The 7,405-nt window shown below is 24.2% G+C and overlaps 1 pseudogene; it reads left to right on the top strand.

Moving 5' to 3' along the window:
* Positions 1–44: 44 nt before the first annotated feature.
* The window catches only part of LOC107027894, an 8,215-nt pseudogene continuing 854 nt past the window's right edge, over positions 45–7,405 (top strand).

Here is a 7,405-nt window from a genome sequence, read left to right on the forward strand (position 1 = left end):
TATATTATGAATTTATATGGTGGCTTTGGAGGTCAAACACGGCAATGACTTATAATAGGGTTATTATTATTGATAAAAGGTAATTAAAAGGTACTTTATTAAAGGTTAAATATTAATTAATCATTTTTAAGGATTGTGAAATTACCATAATGGGCTTCTACTTTTGGGAATTGAATAAGGGCATGATGAATTGGGTGGTGTTTCACCTGAATTTTGCTAGCCACATTTAATGTAATTTAAATTATTGTTTTTTTTTTGGTTATATTAAAAAAAAAAGTTCCAATTTTATTTAAGATTTTAGTTTTCATTCTTAATTATAGGAGTAATTATTAGTTGTTGTATATGGTTTGATTCATTTAATTTAATAATGATAACTTTAGAGAGATACTATATTTTTATTTATTTCGAGAGTTATTTTAATTGTATTTTTTTTTAAATTGAGAGTATATCAAAAGCAATTTTTTATCTTTTGTATGACACCATTTATAAATTTGATCTTGTCACTATTGTGAAAAATAATTCAGTATCTTTTGTTATTTTGTTAGGTTTAATATAACAAAAATAGTACTCTTAATATTTTATTATTGTTGAGTTATTTTGTTAAATCGATTAAATTACTGTAAATTATAAATTTTAAGTTTGCGAGTGACTTTTGAGTTACATGTATAGTTTATATCTTAGGTGTCGCATATAAATCAAAATGAAACTATTTTAATTGTAATTACACTATGTCTTGAGTTGATCATAAAAAAAAACACAAGCTATTCAGAAACAACTAATCGTATAAATTATATTATGGAGTAATATATTAAAATGACAATATATATAATGTACTAGTTAGGATTTGATGCAAACACTAATATAAGTCTTTTCTTTAACCCCTCTATGCTTCATTTTAGAAAGGAAAAATTAGTAATATATTTTAAATTTGAGTATTTTTTTATATCTTTTAATTTAAGATGGATGAAATGCATGATAAAAATAAATTCCACCTTATAGTTGAATTATACAAGCCATCACAATTTTGACATGAACTTATTAAATAATGACTCTATCTCATGGGATTCGTATGACATTAATAACAAAAAAATCCACTTCAATTTAGAAAAATAATAAACACCAAAATATAAGTAAGAAATAAAATCTTCGATAGTGACAATTCAAGAACTAAAAGAGGTTCTATATTAAAACAAACGAATTTAATCAATGTTGATATAAATGTGCTACTAAAAAAATGTTATTCTTAACTTGAATTATATTCTTCACTTTTTTTATTTATCCTTTACGTTATTAATATTAATAATTTTTACTTTTTTAATAAGTAAATAAAATTTATAATTAAATAATTACACAAAATACTAGCTAGTGATCAAGTTTAAATTTTCAAACCCTAATTTAAAAAAAAAATAAACTCTTAATAAATAAAAGTTTCTCCTCGTATGATCTCCTTATTTATAGTAATCGCTTAATTTCATATTATTCAATATATGTGATTATTTATTGTTTTATTTGCTCTTTACTCTTAATAAATAAAAGTTTCTCCTCGTATGATCTCTTTATTTATAGTAATCGCGCAACTCGTTATTACTCAATATATATGATTATTTATTGTTTTATTTGCTCTTTAAATCATTATCGTGTTTGTTATTATTTTCCTTTACAAACCTATATACAACATGTTTATCATACCAAAATAAGAATATAATCTGCGTTCATTTTAATTATTTTTAGATCTCGTGTTGATTATTATTATTGTATATATTGATGAATCATATTGTTGAGGGTAATTTGGTCATTATAAGGACCACAAATTATTGACTAAATATATTAAAGTAGTCTATAGTATTATAAATTATTTATAAAGTAGTTTAATTTACCGATGAATACTTTTTGTTAGGGGCAATGAGTGTGCACGTGTGCACATCTATTTACTCGATGGCTTTTTAATTAATTTATCATGCGCATCCTTCCTTGTTCCTTCCGCGTAGGTTAGGACCCACCTTGAAAATTCCTCTCTCTTTTTACTCTTTGAACTAACGTGCACGCTTGGCTCATTGTTTTCTGCATATTTTTTTAATAACAATAAAGTCGCTATTATTATTTCTTCCTTTTTACAAACTACTCTTTCTTTATTATTTATCATAAACGTTAACGAAAGTTACTTAGCTTGTGAATTGTGACGGAATATCGTATATCTATTTATTCGATTAATTTAAATTCTAATATTATATTTAATATAATTTTTATTTTTATTTTTATCTGATGTTTGATCTTTGTATTAGATTTCTAAATTTAAATTTGTATCGAAAGTTCTACACTGAAAAGTCAAGCGTTTTCTAATTAATGTGATTCTATATCTAAAAAAACTCAAATTTGAAATATTTGATTAAAAATAAATAAATACTTATCATTGCAGCATAATCTCCGATATGATTTGAAAAGGTTAGGGGTAATAAAGAACCTTTCTCAAAACTATAGTTTCACCTTTTCAATCAGATCTTTTTACTATGATTTTACACATAAAGATTTATAGCTACTTTTCAAGATCATTACAACTTTTTTCTAGGAAAAGCTTCTAGGGCTACTGATTGTATTTTAATTAATAGTAATAATAATAATAATACAATGTAAGTTGAAACATGAAAATATGCAATATATATAAGGTGTATAAAGAAAGTGATTTTGATATATAAGTGAGTTTATGGGGGAAGTTATTTTTTTTTAAAATTTCTTCGAAGATAATATTTTCGTCTAATATTTCATCGTATCAAATATTCTAAACAGGAAAAGCTAGTTTTATTTTTTAATACAGTACGAGTCTATAACTAAACAGTAAATCATGTTACTGTCCAAATTTAAATATGACGATCATCATTTTTAATCCAATACGTAATTGATCAGAAACTTCAAATTTAAGCACTAAATATAAAATTATAATTTTTAATAAAAAAAGTTTTACTCATTAAACTGATACTTTTTGAATTTAATACCTTTTGATGTGGACTAAGTTAAGTATCGAACATTGAAAAAAATGAATAAAGAAAAAGAGCAAAACATGAATTATTGTTCTAACCTAGATATGATTATCATTCTAATATTATTTTAAAAGTTTATCTTTTAACTCTCAAATTTGCACTCATCATCATAGAAGATGATATTATATTATTTCGTCCTATTATATAGAAAGAGACAATATAATTGTATGAAATCTTTTAATTAAGTCGATATCATCCTATCATATTATAAACTTCTATCTCATTCACAACTACACGAGGAAAATGAAATATATATTATTCATCAAATTAGTAAATTCCTTTTTTGTTCTTATTTTTCCTTTTGTCCTCTTCTTTACAAGGCCAAAAAAAAGGACCATCGTAAAAAAGTCTGATTAAATAATTTGAAATTTTTTCATTTTAATCAGAGATCTCAATTTTTAATTTTAACAAAAAATAAATTAAATAAGAATTCAAATTAGTCGAGCTAATATTTTCAAAATGATTTATTTTATTTTATTTTATTTTATCCCTCATGTATATTTTTTTTTAAAATATTTTTTAAGTGTCAAAAGCTAGTTAATATTATTATTAAGAAAACAATTAATTAACAAAGAGATATTATAAAAAGTTGGTGGGGAGGATGAGTATGTAGACCTAAATTTAGGCAATTGATTATGACTTTACACATTTTTTATTCATTTAGACTCAGTAAACCATTTGAAGTGAAATTTGAAATTTTTGGTTCCAAATGTTAATTTTTATTATTTTTTTTGTTTTAACTTTTGTCATATTTTATTTATTTTTTAAAAAAATTGATTAAAATTTCAAATTTTAATTTTTTTATTTGACCATTCATTTTTTTAATAACATAAATATTATTTTATAATTAAAGTTTTATTTTTTAAAATATTTAAATACGATATTGATCAAACTATATCATATCGATAAAAATAGAAGAAATAATATATAGTACAAACAACTGCTACTTGTTCAGAGGCAGCTCAGCTCTTTGGTTTCACTATTAGACCAAAATATTTGAAACCAAAGTTAATTGATACTCTTGCTGATAAAATATTTATACTCGATAAAATAACTGATATGCGAAGAAATTAATCAATAAATCACAATCAAAAATAAAGAATTACTTCACTAAAAGTGACAAAGATATTCTTGAAAACCAATTCCTATTTGAACCAAAAAAAAGTTTTAGGAAAAGGTCATATAAATTAAACACACAATTGTTAATTCCCCAAATTTTAAAAGATTTTCTAAATTTATATATTTTAAATTTTTTAATAAATTCACAAAAATATTGTAACTGTTTAGGATCCTAGAGAATTTGTTTCCTAGGATGCCCACTATTTGCAGTTTTGCTGTCATTTTGGTGTACTTTTTTATTTTATAAATCACGTTTGATATCTATATTAAAATTTAATTATATTCATATTGTGCATTGTAAGATTTATTTTAAAAATTATTTTTTATTCAAGACTCAAATTCAATATCTTTAATTAAAAATAAAAAAATAATAATCATATCAATGTTTTTATTTAAGAGAAATCTTATAAGATAAAATTGAACTTTTTTGTCAAGGATGAAATTTCTTGTACTAGATGTCACTTTCTTTCCTTTTTTTTTCTTTATGACAATTATGACTACTTCAAACTTTATATAGGCAAAACGAGGAGTCAATTCCACCTAGCATGTATCGTTAAATATTTAATTCGATATTTCAAAACTATGTGAAGTATTTTACGCAAATTTCATAGTGTTAAGAGCTAATTATATTTTATTCCCACTCTTCTCAAATTACAAAAATCTCTTAAATTTTGTGGAATTTGGATACATCCCAAAATGTTGCGATACATCGCGTCCCAATTTCAGATATATCTCTCGGTCCTGAATATATCGTGTCTCAATTTCTGATACATCATTCGACATTACGATACATCATGTACATCCCGATACATTGCGTTAAGAGATATATCTAATCGATATCTTGCGTAAAGTGATGCATCTAAGAATAGAAGAGAATATGGATATTTATAATTTATTCAAATGGTAGGTAATATTAAAAAAATATGATTAAATAAGTTGAGTATCTAACTAATTTTTTAAAAAAACATTCGAGTATTTTAAATTGTGCTTCAACCATATAAGTCAAGCATATTCGTATGTATATTACTTGAATTTGAGTGCCTTGAATTTTTTTATGATCAAACGCTAATTTTAATTAAAAAAATATTTCAAAAGTTAATAATCTTATAGTCAAATTGACTCCAGTGATGGTCAAAGAAAAATTGTATATATTTGGTTTTATTATATCAATTCTATTGTTTATTTGACTCATAGTCATAAATAAACAACCAATATGTATTAGGAAAAATTCTGTTTGTGAATTTAGTCAAAAAAATAAATTAAATCCATCATCTCTCTATATAATAATAATAATATCTTCAAAATATTAGGAAAAAAAGTGATATACAGTTATATCATTGTAATTTTTCTACATCTAATAAATCAGGTTATTTCTCCATTTGGTGCTTTTATTTTATGTGAATTTAACTTTATTGCTAAGCTTTAGTTAGATGTTACACCACATTCACCCTAATAAAAAAAAATTGTGAATTCAGGTCAATGTTGATGCATCGAAGACTTTTGGGACGATTTTTGGTGGTGATATATTCTTTTTATGAGTTATAATAATGTTCAAGGAGAAATAAAATTGTCCAAATTAGAAGATACAGAGATGGAGAAACAACTTAAACTATTGAACAAACCTGCTATCAAAACAGTTAAGGTATTTCTTTGAAAGTTCATAAGCATGTAATTCTTTTGAGTGAATATTATATATCTGTTTTTTGGTTCACAGACTATACATGGAGATACATATGATTGTGTGGAATTCTATAATAACCTGCATTCGATCATTCGTTACTGAAGAATCACAATTTTCATCCTCAGGCATGTCTCTCGAATGTATATTTTATGTTGATCTTTTCAAGTACGCATATATGATTCTGTGATATACACAATTTATGTTTTGAATATACAGATGAAACCTACTTTATTCAGAACGAGGAAAAAATCAGAAAACTCATCAACTACTCCGTCGGCAAGGATGTGGTTAAAAGGTAAAGGTTATCTTCTTGGAACAGTTCCGATTAAACAAATTATAAAAGAAAATCTTATTAGACAAAGAAATATGCCTCCACCAGAAAATGTTCAATGGGCTATGGTAAGATGATGTTACACCAATTTATTATTTTAGCTTTAACTAATTTAATTAAGAATTTAGAAATCTATAGATCTATTTATAGAATACTAGTTTAAAAAACTCAAAAATTACAATAAGAAAAATTGAGGCTTCATGTGTAAAACATATTTGATTTATTACTACTTTTGTAATCTCATATATATTTTATTCTCTAAACAGTCTAACAATAATAGTGAGCAAAAAGAAATATACAACTCTTCACATGGATATAAGGTACATAAAGATATCAATTCCTCTTATTTTTTATTGTGTTCTTTTGTCCTTTAATTGAATTTGAAACATAATATTAAATATATTGAAATATGCTTCATTGTTTTTTCTTTGTGGTCATTATATATATATAACTTCTCTAAATGAATTCTCAAATTATCTTTCATTCTCCCACTGTTTCTATAGACTGATTATTTTACTCAAAGATATATAGATAAAATGAAGATTTACAAGAAAATATGAATTTCAAGTTAATAAAATAATTTTTATTACATACAGATTGCAATAGCTCAAACTCCTATTAATCCAAATAATAAGTTTGCGAGGGGTAAAATATCAGCTAATATATGGAATCCTCATATAGAAGGTCAGCAACATAGTGCATATCGATTGAAAAATTCAAAAAAAAATAAAATAATACAAGTTGGTTGAAGAGCAAATCTAAGTTCGTGGACAATTTAATTAGTTATTTTATCTTAATTTTCAAAGTTTTAAGTTTGAATATTATCAATTAAAGTCATCATGATATCTTTCTTTAAATTGCAGGTGGACCCAATACTCTATGGGAATACTCAAACAAGGCTTTTTATACATTTTCAAGTATGTTTTTATAATTTACTTTAATTATTCATTTCTCAATTTTGTAAAATTAATAACTTTTTTGACTTATCTATGTACCTCAATTTATATATTTATTTTGTAACTGTGATATCTATTCATATTTTGTAGGCCAGTAATAAACATTGTTTCAATATATTATGTCCTGGTTTTATTATAGTGGACCCTGAGACCTGTTGATATGTTACACGATCAAGTTACACATCGTGGAGATGAGATATCATTGGAGACGAAATGGGGATCAGTCGGGTACATGATCATGTTTTCTTTTATTTCGATTAGTTCAATAATTGATAGCTGAATA

Source organism: Solanum pennellii, chromosome 8, assembly GCF_001406875.1.
Source record: "Solanum pennellii chromosome 8, SPENNV200".
In the NCBI taxonomy this organism is placed as follows: Eukaryota; Viridiplantae; Streptophyta; class Magnoliopsida; order Solanales; family Solanaceae; genus Solanum; species Solanum pennellii.